Genomic DNA, 22,266 nt, shown 5'->3' with positions numbered 1-22,266 from the left:
TGATGTTGTCGAGCCGTCCGAGAATTCTGATGAAAAGGAACATGGAGTCCCTTTGGAAGAAATACAAGCTTTCATGGGTAACCATAAAAAGCTTCATGAAATTTCTGAATGGTGCACGAAATTGTGATTCACACTTTTCACAACTCCGCACAACTAACCAGCAAGTGCACTGGGTCGTCCAAGTAATACCTTACGTGAGTAAAGGTCGATCCCACATAGATTGTTGGCTTAAAGCAATCTATGGTTATCTTGTAATTCTTAGTCAGGATATCAATTATGATTATCAGTTTGGATTGCGAAAAATAAAAGAGCATGAATTGAATACTTGTTATGCAGTAATGGAGAATATGTTGGAGTTTTGGAGATGCTTTGTCTTCTGAATCTCTGCTTTCCCCTTGTCTTCTTCTTCACGCACGCAAGGTTCCTCCTATGGCAAGCTGTGTGTTGGTGGATCACCGTTGTCAATGGCTACCATCCGTCCTCTCAGTGAAAATTGTCCAGGTGCGTTGTCACCGCACGGCTAATCATCTGTCGGTTCTCACTCATGCTGGAATAGGATGCATTGATCCTTTTGCATCTATCACTACGCCCAAACCTTGTGAGTTTGAAGCTTGTCATAGTCATTCAATCCCTGAATCCTACTCAAAATACCACAGACAAGGTTTAGACTTTTCGGATTCTCAAGAATGCTGCCAATGGATTCTAGCTTATACCACGAAGATTCTGATTAAGGAATCCAATAGATACTCATTCAATTGAAGGTAGAATGGAGGTGGTTGTCAGGCACGCGTTCATAGATTGAGAATGGTGATGAGTGTCACGGATCAAATGGCATCCTTCTGTAGGTTGCAGGTGCATTACACAGCCCAAATGGCATCCTTCTGTAGGCAAATACTCCAGATGGACATGTAAATGCAGTTTTCTCTTGATCCTGGAGATCTACTGTAATTTGGTTGTAACCTCAATAGCCATCCAAAAAGCAGTAAAAATCATGACCTGCTAGTCTCTCTAGCATCTGGTCTATGAATGGTAAAGGAAAATGATCATTTCTGGTGGCTGTATTGAGCCTTCTGTAGTCAATACACATGCGCCACCCTGTAACTGTTCTTGTAGGAACTAGTTCATTTTTTTCATTATGAACCACTGTCATACCTCCCTTTTTGGGGACAACTTGAACAGGGCTCACCCAGGGGCTATCAGAAATAGGATAAATAATCCCAGCCTCCAGTAACTTGGTGACCTCTTTCTGCACTACTTCTTTCATGGCTGGATTTAACCGCCTTTGTGGTTGAACCATAGCTTAGCATCATCCTCCAATAGGATCTTGTGCATGCATCTAGCTGGGCTTATGCCCTTAAGGTCACTTATGGACCGCCCAAGAGTTGTCTTGTGTGTCCTTAGCACCTGAAGTAGTGCTTCCTCTTCCTGTGAATTCAAAGCAGAGCTTATGATCACTGGAAAAGTGTCACCTTCTCCCAGAAATGCATATTTCAGGGATGGTGGTAATGGTTTGAGCTCGTGTTTAGTAGTTTTTTCCTCTTCCTGAGGAATTTTCAGAGGCTCTTTCAATTCCTCTGAATCCTCCAGATCAGGCTGAACATCTTTAAAGATGTCTTCCAACTCTGATTTGAGACTCTCAGCCATGTTGATCTCCTCTACCAAAGAGTCAATAAGATCAACTTTCATGCAGTCTTTTGGTGTGTCTGGATGCTGCATGGCTTTGACAGCATTCAATTTAAACTCATCCTCATTGACTCTCAGGGTTACTTTCCCATTTTGGACATCAATGAGAATTCGTCCAGTTGCTAGGAAAGGTCTTCCTAGAATGAGAGTAGCACTCTTGTGTTCCTCCATTTCCAGCACTACAAAATCAGTGGGGAAGGCGAATGGCCCATCCCTGACAATCATGTCTTCAATCACGCCTGATGAGTATTTAATGGAGCCATCAGCAAGTTGGAGACATATCCGGGTTGGTTTGACTTCTTTAGTTAAACCAAGCTTTCTGATAGTGGATGCAGGTATTAGATTGATACTTGCCCTAAGATCACATAGAGCTGTCTTGGTGCAATTACCCTCTAATGTGCATGGTATCATTGGTGCACGAATTATGAATCACACTTTTCACAACTCGTACCACTAACCAGAAAGTGCACTGGGTCGTCCAAGTAATACCTTACGTGAGTAAGGGTCGAATCCCACGGAGATTGTTGGTTTGAAGCAATCTATGGTTATCTTACAATTCTTAGTCAGGAAGTCAATTGTATTTATCAGCTGAATTGCGAATAAACAAGAGAGCATGGGTTAAAGGTTACTTGTTATGCAGTAATGGAGAATATGTTGGAGTTTTGGAGATGCTTTGTCTTCTGAATCCCTGCTTTCCTCTGTCCTCTGATTCACGCACACACGTCCTTCTATGGCAAGCTGTGTGTTGGGACATCACCGTTGTCAATGATTACATCCCCTCCTCTTGTGAAAATGGTCCAGATGCTCTGTCACAGCACGACTAATCATCTGAGGTTCCCGATCGTGCTGGAATAGGAGTCACCCTCCTTTTGCGTCTGTCACTACGCCCAGCATTCGCGAGTTTGACGCTCGTCACAGTCATTCAATCCCTGAATCCTACTCGGAATACCACAGACAAGGTTTAAACTTTCCGGATTCTCATGAATGCCGCCATCAATCTAGCTTATACCACGGAGATTCTGATTAAGGAATCTAAGAGATATTCATTCAATCTGATGTAGAACGGAGGTGATTGTCAGACACACGTTCATGGATTGAGGAAGGTGATGAGTGTCACTGATCATCACCTTCTCCATAGTTAGGCGCGAATGGATATCTTAGATAGGAACACGCATGTTTGAATAGAAAACAGAAATACTTGCATTAATTCATCGAGACACAGCAGAGCTCCTCACCCCCAACAATGGAGTTTAGAGACTCATGCCGTCAAAGAGTACAAAGTTTTGATCTAAAATGTCATGAGATATAAAATAAGTCTCTAAAAGTTGTTTAAATACTAAACTAGTAGCCTAGGTTTACAGAAAATGAGTAAACTATAGCAGATGGTATAGAGATCCACTTCTGGGGCCCACTTGGTGTGTGCTGGGGCTGAGACTTAAGCAATTCACGTGCATAAGGCCATTTTGGACGTTCAACGCCAGGTTTGGATCCATTTCTGGCGTTGAACTCCAACTTTTGATCCTTTACTGGCGCTGGACGCCAGAATTGGGCAGAGAACTGGCGTTGAACACCAGTTTACGTCATCTATCCTTGAGCAAAGTATGGACTATTATATATTGCTGGAAAGCCCTGGATGTCTACTTTCCAACGCAATTGGAAGCACGTCATTTCGAGTTATGTACCTCCAGAAAATTTACTTTGAGTGCAGGGAGGTCAGAATCCAACAACATCAGCAGTCCTTTTTTAGCCTGAATCAGATTTTTGCTCAGCTCCCTCAATTTCAGCCAGAAAAATACCTGAAATTACAGAAAAACACAAAACTCATAGTAAAGTCCAGAAATATGAATTTTTCCTAAAAACTAATGAAAATAAACTAAAAACTAACTAAAACATACTAAAAACTATATGAAATTAACCCCAAAAAGCGTATAAAATATCCGCTCATCACAACACCAAACTTAAACTGTTGCTTGTCCTCAAGCAATTAGACAAATAAAATAGAAGACTAATAGGTTGAGAAGCAATAATATCTCAGAGTTTTTGAGTGAAGCTCAGATTCTAATTAGATGAGCGGGACTAGTAGCTTTTCGCTTCCGAACAGTTTTGGCATCTCACTTTATCCATTGAAGCTCAGAGTGATTGGCATCTATAAGAACTTAGAATTCAGATAGTGTTATTGATTCTCCTATTTTAGTATGATGATTCTTGAACACAGCTATTTCATGAGTCTTGGCTGTGGCCCTAAGCAATTTGTTTTCCAGTATTACCACCGGATACATAAATGCCACAGACACATAATTGGGTGAACCCTTTGGATTGTGACTCAGCTTTGCTAAAGTCCCCAATTAGAGGTGTCCAGATTTCTTAAGCACACTCTTCTTTCTGCTTTGGACCTTGACTTTAACCGCTCAGTCTCAAGTTTTCACTTGACACCTTCACGCCACAAGCACATGGTTAGGGACAGCTTGATTTAGCCGCTTAGGCCAGGATTTTATTCCCTTAGGCCCTCCTATCCACTGATGCTCAAAGCCTTGGGATCCTTTTTATTACCCTTGCCTTTTGATTTTAAGGGCTATTGGCTTTTTCTGCTTTTCTCTCTCTCTTTTTTTTTTGCTGCTTTTTCTTGCTTGAAGAATCATTTTTATGATTTTTCAGATTATCAATAACATGTCTCATGTTCACCATTCTTTCAAGAGCCAACATATTTAACAGTCTTAAACAACAAATTCAAAAGACATATGCACTGTTCAAGCATTCATTCAGAAGATAGAAAGTATTGCCACCACATGTAACTAATTAGAATTTCTCTTATTAAAACTCAAAATTTTATTGCCTCTTATTCAAAAGATCTACTATTTTATTCATGTTTGCTGATGATGAGAAAAATAAACTATGGCTTAATTGGAGATAAAATCAAAATAGATACTAATTACTACTATATGACTCCTAAGGTGAACTTCTATAACGACACTATCACATAGTTAAAGCAGAAATTGGAATTTAACAACCTTAGTTCTGGGAAACGGGTGTTCCTCGGATCTTTGGGGTGCTTGGTCCTTCAAGAGATAACTTCTGGCGCTTCAAGTCCCTCAAGTCACGCCCTTGCTCCTCTTGTTCTTTAAACATATAGGTGAGAATTTGACTGTGCTCCTTCTGTTCTTTTATTATTTGTTCCATAGCTTCCCGTATCTTGGTAACAGACGTCTCAAGATACTCCCAGTATTCAGATTGAGGGATTTCTGGGAGAAATTCCTGTGTTTTCTTCTTGGTGGGATCATCCTGTGCTTGTTGTTTTTCCATTGATGCTTTGGTGATTGGTTTCTCAACTGAGATATACTCAGTTATTCCCATCCTTACCCCAGTGTCCTTGCAGAGCAGAGAAACCACGTTTGGATAGGCTAACCTGGCTTCTTTAGAATTTTTGTTAGCAATTTTGTAGAGTTCAGCTAAGATCAGCTGATGAACTTCCACTTCTTTTCCCATCATGATGCAATGGATCATCACTGCTCTTTTAACTGTGACTTCAGAACGGTTGCTAGTAGGCAACAGAGAATGCCCAATGAAGTCCAGCCATCCTCTGGCGACTGGTTTGAGATCTTCTCTCTTGAGTTGATTTGGGACACCCTTTGTGTTGGTGGTCCACCTGGCTCCAGGGATACATATGTCCTCTAGAATCTTATCCAGGCCCTTGTCTGTTCTCATCATTCTCCTGTTGAAGGAGTCTGGATCATCTTTCAGCTGAGGTAGCTTTAAGATCTCTCTGATCTTGTCAGGGGTGGTGTGGATAATCTTTCCTCTGACCATGGTCCGATATTCATAGAAAGCAGTTCCAGATAGTTTTTGCTTGTCAGTCTGCCACATATTAGCATAGAACTCCTGGATCATATTCCTTCCCACTTTCATTTCAGGATTAGCTAGGACTTCCCAGTTCCTGATTCGAATTTGCTCCTGGATCTCCGGATATTCATCTTCTTTCAGATCGAATCTAACTTCCGGGATCACTGATCTCAGACTCATTATTTTGTTATAATGGTCTGAATGTTCTTTAGATAAGAACTTCCCTTGATTCCAAAGTGGTTTTGGAACGCTCTCTTTCTTGCCTCTTGGAGTGGGTTGTTTTCCTTTAGGAGCCATGATCTTAGTGATCGCGGATAAACACACCAAACTTAGAGGTTTGCTTGTCCTCAAGCAAAAGAAAATAAAGGAGAGGGAAAGAAGGAGAGCTAGGTGCAATTGTTGATGGGAGGGGAGGGAGGCCGAACTCAAATTTAAAGGGAGGGAGGATGGGTTTTCGAAAAAAGAGATAAAGATATGATAAAAAGATTGATTTGGAAAAGATAAGATAGAAGATATGATAAGAGAGGATATAGTTTAAAATTGAAAAGATATGAAAGATTTTTGAAAAAGATAAATCTAGATTTTGAAAAAGATAATGTGGAGATTTGAAAAAGACATTAGTTGGAAAAAATTAGATTTGTTTTGAAAATAGGATTTGAAAAGAGTTGGATTGAATTTGCAAAGAGGCTTGGTGCTTATGGATTAAGATACATTTGATATTTTTAAAGTAGAATTTTTAGAAATTAGGAATTTTAGAAATCAGGGTTCTTAACATGTTTATGCAAGAAATCATGAATTGAAGTATGAAAATCAAGATTAGAATGAAAAAATATGAAGAAAAATGAGTTTGCCTCCTGCCTGCCATCCTGGCGTTTGAACGCCCAAACACTGCCTGTTTTGGGCGTTCAATGCCCAAATGCTGATCTCCTGGGCGTTTAACGCCCAGTTGTTGCCCTTTTCTGGTGTTGAACGCCAGATTGCTACCCTTACTGGCGTTCAGCGCCCACTGGCTGCCCCTTTTGGGCGCTGAACGCCCAAAATAGGCTCTTACTGGCGTTTTCTTGCCAGTGAGCTCTTTTTCTCTGTTTTGTGTGCGAATTCCTTCTGTAACCCTGTGAACTTATGCAATTGATTCTTTACCTTGTCATCAATGAACTCTATATAAACAAATAAAAATAAAAATAGAAATAGGGCAAAATTCTTAGAGGATTGATGCCCCATGGCTGGGTTGCCTCCCAGCAAGCGCTTCTTTATTGTCTTTAGCTGGACCTTGCTGAGCTTTTAGTCTAGCTTCAGCCTTGAGCACTCTTGCTCAATGTTGCCTTCAAGATAGTGTTTGATTCTCTGTCCATTGACAATGAACCTCTTATCAGAATCAATATCTTGAAGCTCCACATAACCATATGGTGATACACTTGTAATCACGTATGGTCCCCTCCACCGGGATTTCAATTTCCCGGGAATAGCCTGAGTTTAGAGTTGAACAGCAGAACCTTCTGTCCTGGCTCAAAGATTCTAGATGACAGCTTTCTGTCATGCCACTTTTTTTATTTCTCTTTATAAAGCTTGGCATTTTTGAAAGCCTTGAATTTGAATTCCTCTAGCTCATTTAGCTGGAGCAATCTTTTTTCTCCAGCTAATTTGGCATCAAAGTTTAGGAATCTGGTTGCCCAGTAGGCTTTATGTTCCAGTTCCACGGACAGGTGACATGCCTTACCATACACAAGTTGGTATGGAGAGGTCCCTATAAGGGCCTTAAATGCTGTTCTGTAAGCCCACAGAGCATCATCCAAGCTCCTTGCCCAATCCTTTCTACGGGTACTTACTGTCCGTTCTAGGATTCTCTTTAATTCTCTGTTAGAGACTTCAGCTTGCCCATTAGTTTGTGGATGATATGGAGTAGCCACCTTATGGCGAATTCCATACCGAACCATGGCAGAGTAAAGCTGTTTATTGCAGAAGTGAGTGCCCCCATCACTGATTAGTACTCTAGGGACACCAAACCTGCTAAAGATATATTTCTAGAGGAACTTCAGCACTGTTTTAGTATCATTGGTGGGTGTGGCAATGGCCTCAACCCATTTTGATACATAGTCAACTGCCACCAGAATATAAGTGTTTGAGTATGATGGTGGGAAAGGTCCCATGAAATCAATTCCCTATACGTCAAACAACTCAATTTCCAAGATTCCTTGTAGAGGCATGGCATAACCATGAGGCAGATTACCAGCTCTTTGGCAACTGTCACAGTTACGTACAAACTCTCGGGAATCTTTATAGAGTGTGGGCCAATAGAAGCCACATTGGAGGACCTTGGTGGCTGTTCGCTCACCTCCGAAATGACCTCCATATTGAGATCCATGGCAATGCCACAGGATCCTCTGTGCTTCTTCTCTAGGCACACACCTACGAATTATTTCCTCTGCACATCTCTTAAAGAGATAAGGTTCATCCCACAAGTAGTACTTTGCATCAGTAATTAATTTCCTCTTTTGTATCCTGTTGTACTCCTTGGGTATGAACCTTGCAGCTTTATAGTTTGCAATATCGGCAAACCATGGTGTTTCCTGAATGGCAAATAAATGCTCATCCGGAAAAGTCTCAGAGATCACAAGAGAGGGGAGGGGCGTCCCTTCTACTGGCTCTATCCAGGACAGATGATCAGCCACTTGGTTCTCTGTCCCTTTTCTGTCTCTTATTTCTATATCAAACTCTTGCAGAAGCAACACCCATCTGATGAGCCTGGGTTTTGAATCCTGCTTTGTGAGTAGATATTTAAGAGCAGCATGATCAGTATACACAATCACTTTTGATCCTACTAAGTATGATCTGAACTTGTCAATGACGTAAACCACTGCAAGTAATTCTTTTTCTGTGGTTGTGTAATTTTTCTGGGCATCATTTAGAACGCGACTAGTGTAATAAATGACGTGCAGAAGCTTGTCATGCCTCTGTCCCAACACTGCACCAATGGCGTGATCACTGGCATCACACATTAGCTCAAATGGTAATGTCCAGTCTGGTGCAGAAATAACTGGTGCTGTGACCAGCTTAGCTTTCAGCGTTTCAAACGCCTGCAGGCACTCTGTGTCAAACACAAATGGCGTGTCAGCAGCTAGCAGATTGCTTAGATGTTTTGCGATTTTTGAAATTATAAACCTCCTATAGAATCCTGCATGCCCCAGAAAGCTTCTGATTGCCTTAACATTGGCAGGTGGTGGTAATTTTTCAATTACCTCTATTTTTGCTTGATCCACCTCTATTCCCTTGTTTGAGATTTTATGCCCAAGGACAATCCCTTCAGTCACCATGAAGTGACATTTTTCCCAATTTAAAACAAGGTTGGTCTCTTGGCATCTCTTCAAAACAAGTTTCAGGTGATCAAGACAGGAGCTGAATGAGTCTCCATATACTGAGAAGTCATCCATGAAGGTTGCAGGCATATTACACAGCCCAAATCAGAGAGCATATCAGAGAAAATAGAGAGCATGCATCTCTGGAAGGTTGCAGGCGCATTACACAGCCCAAATGGCATCCTCCTATAAGCAAACACTCTAGATGGACATGTGAATGCTGTTTTCTCTTGATCCTGAGGATCTATTGCAATCTGGTTATAGCCTGAGTAGCCGTCCAAAAAGCAGTAATAATCATGACCTGCTAGTCTTTCTAGCATCTGGTCTATGAATGGTAAAGGAAAATGATCCTTTCTGGTGGCTGTATTGAGCTTTCTGTAGTCAATACACATGCGCCACCCTGTAACTGTCCTTGTAGGAACCAGTTCATTTTTTTCATTATGAATCACTGTTGAACCATGAGTGTTATGGCGCCGTTGCCGGGGATTGGTTTTCGATTGACAATTCTCAAATTGGAAGCTAACTAGATTGAGCAATTTTCTCTTGCTTTGTTAATTCTGTTCTAAATACTTGTTGAATTTTAATTTCTGCACTTGGTTACATGCTTTCCTTCTTTATGCCTTTAAATTCATGCAACTAACTCACTGACTCACTAACTGTTTGAATTAATTCCTCAATTGAGCTGACCATACTCTTCCATTAACCAAGAGTATTTTACCTGTTTGTGTTTGAGCTGTGTTTCTGTATGACAGGTAGGAGAGGAGAGACATCAACTCCTCCATATACCGAACCGGAAAGGACCCTTCATAGACTTAGAAGGGAAGCAAGAGGGAAGAGAGTAGTGGGAGAAGAGGAATCTGAAGGAGAATCTGAGGACAATTTTGAGGAAGCTCTAGATCTCAACATGGATAGAGAAGTTCACAACCATGAGAGAGCTGATGGAAACAATGCCATTCCTGAGAGGAGGGTTCTTAGTTCATACATAAACCCAACCTCTGGGAATTGTGGTAGTAGCATCCAGAAACCACCCATTCAGGCCAACAATTTTGAGCTCAAGCCACAGCTAATATCATTGGTGGAAAATCATTGTTCCTTTGGAGGAAGTGCTAATGAAGACCCAAACCAACATCTCACAAAATTCCTGAGAATTTGTGACACTGTGAAGTCCAATGGAGTCCAGGAAGATGCCTATAAACTGCTCTTGTTCCCATTTTCACTTAGGGACAAGGCAGCTAAGTGGCTGGAATCATTCCCAAGGGGGAGTCTAACCACATGGGATGAGGTGGAAGGCAAGTTTCTGGCACGTTTCTACCCTCCACAAAAGGTCAATAGGCTTCGATCTGAGGTCCAGACTTTTAGACAACAAGATGGTGAAACTCTCTACGAGGCATGGGAGAGATTCAAGGACTTGACAAGGAAATGCCCACCAAACATGTTCCATGATTGGGTGCAATTGCACATCTTCTATGATGGGCTCTCTTATGAATCAAGGAAGGCTGTAGACCATTCATCAGGAGGTTCATTGAACAAGAAAAAGACCGTGGAAGAAGCCATTGAAGTGATCGAGACAGTGGCTGAGAATGAGTACTACTATGCATCAGAAAGGCACAACACTAAGGGAGTCATGGAGCTGAACCATGTTGATACAATTCTAGCCCAAAACAAGGTGTTTGCCAAGCAACTAGCAGAGCTTACCAGGCAATTAGAAACAAAGCAAGTGGCTGCAATACACACACAAGATCAAGAGGAAGTAGGCATTGAAGGAGGTGATTGGGATGAGGTTAACTATGTGGGAAACCAACAAAGGCAATCATATGATCCACACTCCAACACTTACAACCCAGGCTGGAGAAACCACCCAAACTTTGGGTGGGGAAACCAACAAACCCAACCACAAAACCACAAACCTTACAACCACAACCAACAAAACAATTCCACATACCAAAACTCCAACCAAAGATCATACCAAGCCACACAAAACACTTACCCCCAATCATCATATCATGGCCAAAATAATCAACATACCCAACCTAATCCGAACCAACAATTTCAAGATCAATTAAACCGGATGGAAGGAATGCTTGCAACCATGAGCCAAGACATAATTGAATTGAAGGCTTTTAAGGAAGAAGTAAATTCTAACTTGCAAAACCAAGGAGCTGCCATCCAGAAGCTAGAAAATCAAATTTTGTATTTGACTAAGCAAGCCCCTGGGACAAGCAGTTCTCATACTGTTAAGGCTATTGCAAGGGAGGAATGTAAGGCCATAACCCTCAGAAGTGGAAAGAATCTAAAGGAGATTTCAAGGGAAACCACAGAGGATGAAGTAAAGGAAAATGTGAAAGACAAAGAACAAGGACAATCTGTTACACCGTTTGCAACAAAAGAAAAAGAAAAAGAGGTCTTGAAGCCTTACACACCTAAAGCACCTTATCCTCAACGTTTGATGAAAAGTGAAAAGGATGGCCAATTCTCCAGGTTCTTGGAGATTTTCAAGAAGCTTCAAATCAACATTCCCTTTGCTGAAGCAATAGAGCAAATGCCACTCTATGCAAAATTCTTAAAAGAATTGATGACCAAGAAGAGAAGCTGGAGAAATGAGGAAACTGTGTTGTTAACTGAAGAATGCAGTGCCATCATTCAGCACAAATTGCCTCAGAAATTGAAGGACCCAGGCAGTTTCCAAATCCCCTGTATTATAGGAGAAGTCATGGTGGAGAAGGCCTTGTGTGATTTAGGGGCCAGCATCAATTTGATGTCGCTAACAATGATGAAAAGAATGAAGATTGAAGAGGCCAAACCAACAAGAATGGCCCTCCAATTGGCAGATCGAACTTTTAAATTCCCTCATGGGATAGTTGAGGATTTGTTGGTGAAGGTGGGAGAATTTATATTTCCTGCTGATTTTGTGGTGTTAGATATGGAGGAAGAAGCCAAAGCTTCAATAATTCTGGGAAGACCCTTCCTAGCTACTGCTGGAGCCATCATAGATGTACAAAAGGGTGAACTCACTCTTAGACTCCATGATGAGAAATTGGTGTTTAATGTATTCAAGGCAATGAGCTATCCATCAGAATCACTAAGGGAATGCATGAGGGTTGATGTAGTGGACATTGCAGTACAAGAAACTTTTGAGGAAACAATAAAGGAAGTGGCAGAGGAGGAGTTCACCAAGGATATTGAAGTTAGTGATATCAAGGATGATGACACAACTATGCTAAGCAGGCCAGAGAAAGTGAAAGAAGAAAAGGAAGCACCAAAACCTGAGCTCAAAGCATTGCCCCCTAATCTCAAGTATGCATACTTGGGTAGTGATGAGAGTCACCCTGTTATCATTAGCTCGGCCTTGAGCCAAGAACAAGAAGAAGAATTGATCAAGGTGCTGCAAACTCATCAAGATGCCATTGGATGGACCCTAGCTGATTTGAAGGGGATAAGTTCATCCATATGCATGCATAAAATCTTGTTAGAAGAAGATGCTAGACCCTCCATTCAAGCTCAAAGAAGATTGAATCCCGTCATGAAAGAAGTGGTACAAAAGGAAGTGAGGAAGTTATGGCAGGCAGGGGTAATCTACCCCATTTCTGATAGCCCATGGGTTAGTCCCATCCATGTAGTTCCCAAGAAAGGTGGCATAACGGTGGTGCCAAATGAGAAGAATGAACTCATACCCACAAGAACCGTTACTGGGTGGAGGATGTGCATAGACTACAGGAAGCTCAATGAAGCCACCAGAAAAGATCATTTCCCACTCCCATTCATGGATCAGATGCTTGAAAGGCTTGCCGGACATGCTTACTATTGTTTCTTGGATGGATATTCAGGCTACAACCAAATAGTAGTTGATCCTAGTGATCAAGAGAAAACATCATTTGTTTGTCCATATGGAGTTTTTGCTTATAGACGCATGCCCTTTGGATTGTGCAATGCACCTGCCACTTTCCAAAGATGCATGCTGTCCATCTTTTCGGACATGATTGAAAAATTTATTGAGGTCTTCATGGACGATTTTTCTGTGTTTGGGGATTCTTTTCCCAGCTTCCTACACCACCTTGCCTTGGTGCTTAAGAGGTGCCAAGAGACTAATCTAGTATTAAACTGGGAAAAGTGTCATTTCATGGTCACAGAAGGAATAGTCCTTGGCCACAAAATCTCTAATAGAGGCATGGAGGTGGACAGAGCTAAGGTGGAAATCATTGAAAAACTACCTCCACCAAGTAATGTCAAGGCAGTTAGGAGCTTTTTGGGCCACGCTGGTTTTTACAGAAGGTTTATTAGAGACTTTTCTAAAATAGCCAAACCTTTGAGTAACTTGCTTGTCTCTGATACACCCTTTGTATTTGATGGAAATTGCATGCTAGCCTTTGAACTTTTGAAGCAAAAACTTTCCTCTGCACCTATCATTGCCCCACCTGATTGGAACTTACCGTTTGAACTGATGTGTGATGCATCAGACCTTGCTATTGGGGCAGTGTTAGGACAAAGGAAAGACAATTTGGTACATGTGATTTATTATGCCAGTAAAGTCTTGAATGCTAACCAAAGGAATTACACAACCACTGAAAAAGAACTCTTGGCAATAGTCTTTGCATTTGAAAAATTTAGATCTTATCTCATTGGATCTAAAGTCATTGTTTTCACTGATCATTCAGCGTTAAAATATTTACTTGCCAAACAAGAATCTAAACCGAGACTTATTAGATGGGTTCTTTTGTTGCAGGAATTTGACATTGAAATCAAAGACAAGAAGGGTGTAGAGAACAAGGTGGCAGATCATTTATCAAGGATACCATGTGAAGAAGGAAGCACACAAAGCACACATGTAAATGAGTGCTTTCCTGATGAACAACTCATGCTAATTCACAAAGCACCCTGGTTTGCAGACATAGCAAACTTCAAGGCCACTGGGAGTTTACCTTTGGAATTTAACAAACATCAAAAGAAGAAATTGGTAAATGATGCCAAATACTTCATCTGGGACGAACCATACTTGTTCAAAAAATGTTCCGATGGCATACTCAGAAGATGCATATCTGAGGAAGAAGGAAGGGAAGTTTTATGGGACTGCCATGGCTCCACTTATGGAGGGCACTTTGCAGGGGAAAGAACAGCAGCTAAGGTGTTGCAGTGTGGTTTTTATTGGCCTACTATTTTCAAAGATGCAAAAGAATTAGTGAAGCACTGCCCTGAATGCCAGAAAGCTGGGAACCTGCCAAGAAGAAATGAAATGCCACAACAATTCATTCTGGAACTTGAATTGTTTGATGTATGGGGGATAGATTTCATGGGACCATTTCCCTCCTCATACTCGAATAATTACATTCTTGTGGCAGTAGATTATGTCTCCAAATGGGTTGAAGCAATAGCAACTCCAACCAATGATAATAAGGTAGTCATGAACTTCCTCAGAAAACACATTTTTTGCCGTTTTGGGGTTCCAAGAGCAATCATCAGTGATGGAGGAAGCCACTTTTGCAACAAACCATTAGAGGCATTGCTCCTAAAATATGGAGTCAAACACAGGGTAGCCACACCATACCATCCACAGACAAGTGGGCAAGCCGAAATATCTAACAGAGAACTCAAAAGAATCCTGGAAAAAACTGTGGGAACTTCAAGAAAGGACTGGTCGATTAAGCTAGATGATGCTCTTTGGGCATATAGGACAGCTTTCAAAACACCAATTGGAATGTCTCCTTACCAACTAGTATATGGAAAAGCTTGCCATCTGCCACTGGAGTTGGAGCACAAGGCATACTGGGCCTTGAAACTTCTGAACTTGGACAACAAAGCCGCTGGAGAAAGAAGGATGTTGCAAATTCAAGAATTGGAAGAATTCAGAGCGGAAGCTTATGAGAATGCCAAAATTTACAAAGAAAGAGCAAAGAAGAAGCATGACAGCAACATAGCCCCAAGGAAATTTAAAGAAGGGCAAAAAGTATTGCTCTACAATTCTAGGCTAAAGCTATTTCCAGGGAAGTTAAAATCAAGGTGGTCTGGACCATTCCTTGTCACCAAGGTCTCCAACTATGGACAAGTAGAAATCATGGAAGAAAAGTCGCAACGAACCTTCATTGTTAACGGTCAAAGACTCAAACATTACTTGGGAGATGTGGAGGAGAAGGACAAAGTTAAATATCACCTCAACTGAGGAAGCTGACCGTCAAGCTAATGACGTTAAACAAGCGCTTGTTGGGAGGCAACCCAACCTGAGGTAATACCTTTTTGCTGTTTCTTTTATTTGTTTCAAAAAAAGGGGTAAAGTAGTTTCTGTGCATTGCAAAGAATTAAGTTTGGTGTTTCACACCAAACAATGAATTCATGGATCCATAAGTCAAAGGGGAATGTGTGACTCTAAGTTTGGTGTTCCACCATAAAGATCAACTGAACACAACAACCTTTGAATTATGTGAAAGGAACAACTATTCTAAGCAGTCACAGAAATGCTTAAAACCCTTAGTAGCAACATCATTCCAAGATAACTCAAGGATTCAAAGAACACAGAGAAGTAAGTGGGAGACTAAGTTTGGTGTTCACATACCAACTTAAGAATCCGATACTTACCCACACATAGTTGAGCTAACCACTTAAGTGCTTGAGGAGCAAGCAACTTCATTACTCTTTGCAGGAAAGGAAACAAGAACCTTAAAGCATGAAGCAACATTTAGGAAGAAGAAGGAGAAATCAAAGTGTTTCCTGACAACAAAGAGAAAACAAGGAATTTCACAAGGTGGTATTATTCCTTGATAATTCTTTAAAAAGGTTAAACAAAAGCATGCGTGTTCTGGTTTAAACTGTAAATGTTGACTCTTTCTGGAATGTGTAGTTTTTTTTGTTAATTGCTTTGAATAAAGTGAATGCTTAGATGTTTGGATATAACTTCACCTTCTTAAACAAGTGCCTGCCATGCTTGTTCTGTTTCCAAAAATAAAAGAAAAGCTTGAACAAAAGTAACTTGGCTAAATTAGTGACAAATCAAGTAGAATTAAGTGGTGGTATGCATGCTTGATTGTTTAGTCACATCACTAAAATTAGAGTGTAGAATTATCATTTTTTATGTAGAAGTAAAAATTGTCTATGGATCTTGATGAATAAATGTCTTTGGCCATGAAAAAGAAAGAAAAAGGAAAAGAAAAAGCCACGGAAAAAGGCAACCAAAAAGCAAAAAAATTGAGAAAATAAGCTAGGCACCAATGGTTTGAACTTCTGAGACAAATGCCTGTGGTGTTTATGTATTAAGGATATGCTTGGATGAATAGGTTCTGAGGAGTGTTTCAACACTTGGTAACTTGGGTTAACTAACCCGGGATTATCAACCAAAAGTCCATTATCAAGAGCAACCTCAATACAAAACATTTAGTCACACAAAGAGGTGCTGGGCACCAATGTCTCAAGAAGAAATGTGAACTAAAATGCCTAAAGTGGATATGTGTAGTGCACTGATAAGAAAAAGAAAATGCCAAAGGCTTGTGCAACACATGACACTAAGCAAACAAGGAGCAAAAGAAGCTCTAAGAAAAAGAAAAGAAAAACAAAAGAGAAGTGCCAAAGACATAAGAATAACAGGAGGCCATAGCAATTTTTGACGGATGCAATGAAAAAGTGATAATCCTACCTGATAAGTATGAAAAAGTGATGCTGCAACTTTCTGCATAGAACCCTTCTGATGAACTTCAAATGCTTGCTAATATAGCCAATGTAATTACTTTCTGTTCATACTTTCTTCTCAAATAACTCAGGACTTGCTTAGGGACAAGCAAGTATTAAGTTTGGTGTTGTGATGCCAAGGCATCATAGGCTAGTTTCACTGGCATTTTTCTGTTAGTTTTAGTTATTTTATGCATTTTCTTGAGCTTAAAGTAACCAAAAATGGTTAAATGAAGAACAAAGTAATGAACCATCCAAACAATATGATTTTGATGCAAATTCCATGAGTTTTAGTTATATTACTTAAATGCTATGAATGAAAGATTTCTCATGAAATTTTGCAAGACTTTGATGCAATTGTTTGGATGATTTCAGGGAAGAAGAGGCTAAGCAAGGAAGCAACAAAATCAATAAAGGAAGCTTGAATATCACATGTGGAGTTTAAGTTCCAGTTTAAGCCTAAACTGGAGCTTAAACGCCAAAATCATGAAGGATAAGAAATGCTGGGATTGAAGTTTAACCTCCAGTTTGACCTCAAACTGGAGGTTAAACGCCAGAATGAAAAGCCTCACTTAAGGAGCATTCCACGTTTAACCTCCAGTTTGACCTCAAACTGGAGGTTAAACGCCAGAATGAGTATGCCACCCAGGGAGGAGTTCCACGTTTAACCTCCAGTTTGACCTCAAACTGGAGGTTAAACGCCAGAACCAGGAAGAGTACCAGGGGCCATTCCACGTTTAAGCTCCAGTTTGACTCAAACTGGAGCTTAAACGTGTTCGATAGTTTTTTCACTCCAGGGTTGCTCTCTCCATCTCCACGTTTAACCTCCAGTTTGACCCCAAACTGGAGGTTAAACGTGTTCGACACCTCCAGGGCCACCATTCCAAGCTTCCACGTTTAACCTCCAGTTTGACCTCAAACTGGAGGTTAAACGTGTTCGACCTCCAGTATGCCTCCACCCTTTTCCACGTTTAACCTCCAGTTTGACCTCAAACTGGAGGTTAAACGTGTTCGACCTCCAGGGCTGCCCTTCCTATCTCCACGTTTAAGCTTCAGTTTAACCTTAAACTGAAGCTTAAACGTGTTCGACTACATGACTCTCCAGGGCTACCTTCTTCCATTTCCACGTTTAAGCTTCAGTTTAACCTTAACTGAAGCTTAAACGTGCTTCTACAAATGGCATCACTGGAAGTGTCTGGCGTTTAAGTTGCAGTTTAAGCTTAAACTACAACTTAAACGCCACTCTTGAAAAAAGGTTTCTGGGCCAAAAATATTGTGATTTAAGTTAGTCTTTGAGCACAATTATTAACTTAAACTTACTTTGGTATGAAACCCAATTGAATATCATGGTTTATGGGATTGGGCCTGAGGGATTGATGAGTTTGAAATCTCATTTATTGAGTCATGTGCCATTATTTGATTATCACTAAGTTGGCTCAATAAATGTTACAGGATTTGGATCAACAACCTCATCAAGATTATGGATCATAAACCCAAGACAAAAGGAAAGCAAGGAGAGGCCTCAAAGCCCAAGAAGCACAACTGAAGCTCAATATAGAAAGTGTATAAATAGGATAGAAGTTAAGTTAGAAGGGGACTTTTACTTTCACTTTTAGCTAGTTTCTTTTTCTTTGTAATTGAATTCAGAGCTATGATTCACTAAACCCCCTTTCATTGGGTTAGGGAGCTCTATTGTAATTCAATGAATCAATAATAGTTTATCTTCTTCTTCAATCTTTTCTCTTGAATTTTGTTAGAAAGCTTCTCGATCTAATTCCATTGAGTAGTTGTCTTGGGAAAGAGACTACTCATACTTGGAATCCTTCGGAGCCTTGGGAAAGGAATGGAGGATTCATGCTAGAGAAGCTTTCTCACAGTGGATTGGATTGGGGTTTGGATGGATATTGTGACATGTAATCCTACCAAATTGTGGTTCATGAAATTGTGTGGTATAATCAGTGATCAAGCATCATCTCTTCTTATGAACATTTAAACCAAGGGATTGGGAATTTGTTTGTTTTTAGAGAGCATTGGTGAGCCAAGGAATTGGGATCCAATCATATAAGATTGCCAAGCAAAATTCAATGAATGCATTGGTTGAGGAAGAGATTTACATGTTTTGATTCGGAGATTTCAATATCTCCTAAACCCAATGAATTCCCCATTTCTGATTTCCACTTTCTCTTTACATTCTGCAATTCAATTCTTGCAATCATCCCCATTCCCTTTTAATTTCAGCAATTTACATTCTGCTCTTTAATTCATGCAATTTAAGATTCAGCCATTTAATTTTCTTGTCATTTACTTTTCCCGCCAATTTTACATTCCGCAATTCTCATCTCAAATCTTGATTCCGCTCAACTAGAACACACTTCTAATCCGAATTGCTCACTCAACCAATCCTTGTGGGATTCGACCTCACTCTATTGTGAGTTTTTACTTGACGACGATAACCGGTGCACTTGCCGGAAGGAATTTTGCCGATCGTGCAAGTGCACCGGTTATCGTCGTCAAGTAAAAACTCACAATAGAGTGAGGTCGAATCCCACAAGGATTGGTTGAGTGAGCAATTCGGATTAGAAGTGTGTTCTAGTTGAGCGGAATCAAGATTTGAGATGAGAATTGCGGAATGTAAAATTGGCGGGAAAAGTAAATGACAAGAAAATTAAATGGCTGAATCTTAAATTGCATGAATTAAAGAGCAGAATGTAAATTGCTGAAATTAAAAGGGAATGGGGATGATTGCAAGAATTGAATTGCAGAATGTAAAGAGAAAGTGGAAATCAGAAATGGGGAATTCATTGGGTTTAGGAGATATTGAAATCTCCGAATCAAAACATGTAAATCTCTTCCTCAACCAATGCATTCATTGAATTTTGCTTGGCAATCTTATATGATTGGATCCCAATTCCTTGGCTCACCAATGCTCTCTAAAAACAAATAAATTTCCAATCCCTTGGTTTAAATGTTCATAAGAAGAGATGATGCTTGATCACTGATTATACCACACAATTTTATGAACCACAATTTGGTAGGATTACATGTCACAATATCCATCCAAACCCCAATCCAATCCACTGTGAGAAAGCTTCTCTAGCATGAATCCTCCATTCCTTTCCCAAGGCTCCGAAGGATTCCAAGTATGAGTAGTCTCTTTCCCAAGACAACTACTCAATGGAATTAGATCGAGAAGCTTTCTAACAAAATTCAAGAGAAAAGATTGAAGAAGAAGATAAACTATTATTGATTCATTGAATTACAATAGAGCTCCCTAACCCAATGAAAGGGGGTTTAGTGAATCATAGCTCTGAATTCAATTACAAAGAAAAAGAAACTAGCTAAAAGTGAAAGTAAAAGTCCCCTTCTAACTTAACTTCTATCCTATTTATACACTTTCTATATTGAGCTTCAGTTGTGCTTCTTGGGCTTTGAGGCCTCTCCTTGCTTTCCTTTTGTCTTGGGTTTATGATCCATAATCTTGATGAGGTTGTTGATCCAAATCCTGTAACATTTATTGAGCCAACTTAGTGATAATCAAATAATGGCACATGACTCAATAAATGAGATTTCAAACTCATCAATCCCTCAGGCCCAATCCCATAAACCATGATATTCAATTGGGTTTCATACCAAAGTAAGTTTAAGTTAATAATTGTGCTCAAAGACTAACTTAAATCACAATATTTTTGGCCCAGAAACCTTTTTTCAAGAGTGGCGTTTAAGTTGTAGTTTAAGCTTAAACTGCAACTTAAACGCCAGACACTTCCAGTGATGCCATTTGTAGAAGCACGTTTAAGCTTCAGTTAAGGTTAAACTGAAGCTTAAACGTGGAAATGGAAGAAGGTAGCCCTGGAGAGTCATGTAGTCGAACACGTTTAAGCTTCAGTTTAAGGTTAAACTGAAGCTTAAACGTGGAGATAGGAAGGGCAGCCCTGGAGGTCGAACACGTTTAACCTCCAGTTTGAGGTCAAACTGGAGGTTAAACGTGGAAAAGGGTGGAGGCATACTGGAGGTCGAACACGTTTAACCTCCAGTTTGAGGTCAAACTGGAGGTTAAACGTGGAAGCTTGGAATGGTGGCCCTGGAGGTGTCGAACACGTTTAACCTCCAGTTTGGGGTCAAACTGGAGGTTAAACGTGGAGATGGAGAGAGCAACCCTGGAGTGAAAAAACTATCGAACACGTTTAAGCTCCAGTTTGAGTCAAACTGGAGCTTAAACGTGGAATGGCCCCTGGTACTCTTCCTGGTTCTGGCGTTTAACCTCCAGTTTGAGGTCAAACTGGAGGTTAAACGTGGAACTCCTCCCTGGGTGGCATACTCATTCTGGCGTTTAACCTCCAGTTTGAGGTCAAACTGGAGGTTAAACGTGGAATGCTCCTTAAGTGAGGCTTTTCATTCTGGCGTTTAACCTCCAGTTTGAGGTCAAACTGGAGGTTAAACTTCAATCCCAGCATTTCTTATCCTTCATGATTTTGGCGTTTAAGCTCCAGTTTAGGCTTAAACTGGAACTTAAACTCCACATGTGATATTCAAGCTTCCTTTATTGATTTTGTTGCTTCCTTGCTTAGCCTCTTCTACCCTGAAATCATCCAAACAATTGCATCAAAGTCTTGCAAAATTTCATGAGAAATCTTTCATTCATAGCATTTAAGTAATATAACTAAAACTCATGGAATTTGCATCAAAATCATATTGTTTGGATGGTTCATTACTTTGTTCTTCATTTAACCATTTTTGGTTACTTTAAGCTCAAGAAAATGCATAAAATAACTAAAACTAACAGAAAAATGCCAGTGAAACTAGCCTATGATGCCTTGGCATCAACTGTCATGCCTCCCTTTTTTGGGACGACTTGGACAGGGCTCACCCAGGGGCTATCAGAAATAGGATAAATAATCCCAGCCTCTAGTAATTTGGTGACCTCTTTCTGCACCACTTCCTTCATGGCTGGATTTAGCCGCCTTTGTGGTTGAACCACTGGTTTAGCATTATCCTCCAATAAGATTTTGTGCATGCATCTAGCTGGGCTTATGCCCTTAAGGTCACCTATGGACCACCCAAGAGCTGTCTTGTGTGTCCTTAGCACTTGAATAAGTGCTTCCTCTTCCTGTGGATTTAAAGCAAAGCTCATGATCACTGGAAAAGTGTCACCTTCTCCCAGAAATACATATTTCAGGGATGGTGGTAACGGTTTGAGCTCGGGTTTAGGAGGTTTTTCCTCTTCCAGAGGAAATTTCAGAGGCTCTTTCATCTCCTCTGAATCCTCCAAATCAGGCTGAACATCTTTAAAGATGTCTTCCAACTCTGATTCGAGACTCTCAGCCATGTTGATCTCTTCTACCAAAGAGTCAATAAGATCAACTTTCATGCAGTCTGTTGATGTGTCTGGATGCTGCATGGCTTTGACAGCGTTCAACTTAAACTCATCATCATTGACTCTCAGGGTTATTTCCCCCTGTTGGACGTCAATGAGGGATCGTCCAGTTGCTAGGAAGGGTCTTCCTAGAATGAGAGTAGCACTCTTGTGCTCCTCCATTTCTAGCACAACGAAGTCAGTGGGAAAGGCAAATGGCCTAACCCTGACAATCATGTCTTCAATCACGCCTGATGGGTATTTAGTGGAGCCATCAGCAAGTTGAAGACATATCCGGGTTGGTTTAACTTCTTTAGTTAAACCAAGCTTTCTGATAGTGGATGCAGGTATTAAGTTGATGCTTGCCCCGAGATCGCATAAAGCTGTCTTGGT

At 40.6% G+C, this 22,266-nt stretch overlaps 1 non-coding gene across 1 annotated transcript; it reads right to left on the bottom strand.

Moving 5' to 3' along the window:
* Window positions 1-10,203: 10,203 nt before the first annotated feature.
* On the bottom strand, window positions 10,204-10,307 carry LOC112739769 (small nucleolar RNA R71). The gene has a single exon (XR_003170707.1). It is a non-coding gene; the product is annotated as a small nucleolar RNA R71 (small nucleolar RNA).
* Between the last annotated feature and the right edge of the window lie 11,959 nt (window positions 10,308-22,266).

The sequence above is a fragment of the Arachis hypogaea genome, chromosome 13 (assembly GCF_003086295.3).
Source record: "Arachis hypogaea cultivar Tifrunner chromosome 13, arahy.Tifrunner.gnm2.J5K5, whole genome shotgun sequence".
Taxonomy (NCBI): Eukaryota; Viridiplantae; Streptophyta; class Magnoliopsida; order Fabales; family Fabaceae; genus Arachis; species Arachis hypogaea.
This window is presented reverse-complemented; position numbering and strand designations above follow the sequence as displayed.